Source organism: Fragaria vesca, linkage group LG6 (assembly GCF_000184155.1).
Source record: "Fragaria vesca subsp. vesca linkage group LG6, FraVesHawaii_1.0, whole genome shotgun sequence".
NCBI lineage: Eukaryota > Viridiplantae > Streptophyta > Magnoliopsida > Rosales > Rosaceae > Fragaria > Fragaria vesca.
Window position 1 is genome coordinate 24,029,478 of NC_020496.1, and position 3,068 is coordinate 24,032,545.

A 3,068-nucleotide genomic window follows, 5' to 3' on the forward strand; every position below is an offset into this window, starting at 1 on the left:
ATCTTCAACAATAGAACCCCCTTCCTCCTTCAATTTTGCAAGGTTGGTGTCATATGAGTCCGGGGTGCGAGAATAAGCACAACACATGAACAAATAAGGAACAGATTTATGAAGGGGCGACTGACTTGGATACTTTTTGGAGAGATTTTCTACAAGGTGCCTAAAACAAAAACCATGTGGATTATTGGGAAAGACATGCGGATATGCACTAAGAAGACCAGGATTCCGATCAGAAATGAATGTCACATGCCTCATAGGGTATCTTGAAAACACTTCAGATGCACACTGAATGAAAAATCTCCAATTACTTTCAGTTTCAGAATCAACAATAGCATAAGCAACTAGATATAAACCTGCAAAAAAGACGAACCAAAATCAGTATGAATAAATGAAAGTTACATGAACAATTACATAAAAATGTCACAAAACTGAAGCCCCTGGAAACTATGTAACTATCACAATCAAAGAAACAGTTCATAGGTATGCATCTGTGATGCAGGACTTGAGTTGTAGTAGTTACATGCATAGTTACATGGATAGTTACATGCTTAGTTATATACATTGATAGTTACATGCTTAGTTACATGGATAGTTACATACATTGATAGTTACATGATTAGTTACATGAATAGTTACAAGAATAAATAGTCAAGTAACTATCAATTAATAGTTACATACATTGATAGTTACATTGGTAGCTTAATGTAGGTACACAAGTCATTTAACTATCCATCAAACAGTTACATAAAAATGTCAAAGCAATCAAATCTGAAGCCCCTGGAAACTATGTAACTATCACAATCAAAGAAACTGCCAATGTAACTAAACATTTCACTAAAAAGGTACCTTGGTTCGCATCCTTGGCAGATGCACCAATAAGCTGCCCTCTGTATTTGTTGGTGATGAAGGTAGCATCAATGAACAGAATGGGTCTGCAAACTGAAAACCCTTCATCCACGCATCATAACACACAAACATTCGTTCAAACCTGTGAGTTTCAGGTTCATACTCAATCTTGATAGTAGAGCCAGGGTTTGATTCCATTGCTTTTTTACCAAACCAAACTAACTGAGCATAAGAATCAGCATCACCACCAAGAACAGATTCTCTAGCACGCTCTTTACAGTACCAAGCCGTACGATAAGATACCTCCATCCCATAATCTGACTTTATCTCATGGTATATATCTATAGCCTTCTTGTTAGGATTCTTACGAACCTTATCAAGCATTATAGACTTTATAATCTTGGAACCCATCATCTTATTAGTTTGCAAGCGAACAACACCATGACAACTATGCTCGTTCACCAGATCGATAATGACAAAAAAACGATTATACTCTATCAAGGAAGCCTTCACACACCATCCACAATGCTCAGACTCTCTCTTAGAACAATAAGCAACAACACGTTTCTTAGTATTTCTAACATACCGATACTCAAATCCCATCTCAATTGCATACATACGTAATTTCAACCTAAACTCTTCCACACCACCTTGAAACTTCTGGTCCTTTGATTTGATATAATTCTCCCACCCTTTGCTACAATACCTCTTTGCTTCCTCTGGTTTGTAGCATCCTAAATAATCATTTTCATCAAACGAAACGCTAGACTCTTCACTAACATTGTTACTCAACACACTTTCAGAACCAGAAGCACTAACATCAAAAGAGCACACATCCACATCAACAAAATCTAAACTATAACGGGCCAAAACTCTAAACATCATCTTCATATCATCTTCATTTTCAAGACGATAAGATACAACATCAGGAAAACATTATACCTCAGCTTGACAATGCTTCTGCCCAATACCGGAAATCGGTCACGTACAGAATTAGCAAAATCAATATATGAGACGCTATGGTCAAATGAAACTGCTGCTCCTTCACCAGAGTACACAAGCTTTGCAGTATAGTTACTGTCCACAGTACCTGAACAAAAATATGTATAGTATTTCAGATTACAAGTAACTCATGACACCTATAAGCAAAACAATGCAAACACAGAGTACACAATGCAAGTAACTCATGCTCATTCACCAAAGTACACAATCAAAATAAGCAAAACAATGCAAACAAATCACTTTTTCAAAGACTAAAATCACTAAATTCTTGGGAGGCTGGGAATATAGCAGAGATTGAGTCAAAGAGTTACAAATCCCTAAATTCCTATGAACCCTAGAATTCACCGATCGACAACATATGAAATTGTAACGATTAAACACAGAAATAAATCAATCAAAACATCAAAATCTGAAAGAAATCAAAAACATTGTGTCTGAGCAAATCATCGACCTCTTTTGCGTTGGAAGGCGGTGGATGCCGGAACTGATGGAGCCACCGTGTCACAGATACGAACGATGAAACTCAGGTGGCGCCGACGGGATCGAGATCGAGATCGAGAGAGAGATCGAGAGAGATCAAGATCGGGTACAGAGAGAAAGCAGTAAAAGAGAGATAGAAAGAAGAGCTGAGAGAAAGCGTAACGGATAGAGAATAGAACGAGAGAAACTAACAGAAGGGTAGAACCGTAAATCCATAAAATTTAAAAATGTACTTTTTTATCATAATTGACACTTAAATCATAAGAGAAATTTTAAATACACACCCCTAATATCTTAATACACACCCCTTACTTAATACATCACATATTAAGTTTTTCATTTTAGTATTATACTTAATACACATCCCAAACTGCCTAAAATACCCTTAATTTATGAAATATTTCATTATTTAATATAATTAATCTATATTTACTATTTGGTACCTCTTTTTACATATTATTTCGTCTAATTTTTGTTAGAAATTTTTGATTATCATTGTTCAATTTATAATCAAATGATTATTGTTATATCCCAACTCCAAATCATCAATACAAGTTTTCAAAATTCACAAGATAGTAGAAGTGTAGAAGTACAGTAGCTATTAAACATAAATATCTAGTTATTCGATAAAACATGTCATGATAAAGATGCAGCACTTGAGAATATGATATGCAAGATCAAACTAAAGCTGATACAGATAAAAAAAAATATAAAATAAAAAAAAAAGAAGAAAGAAAAAA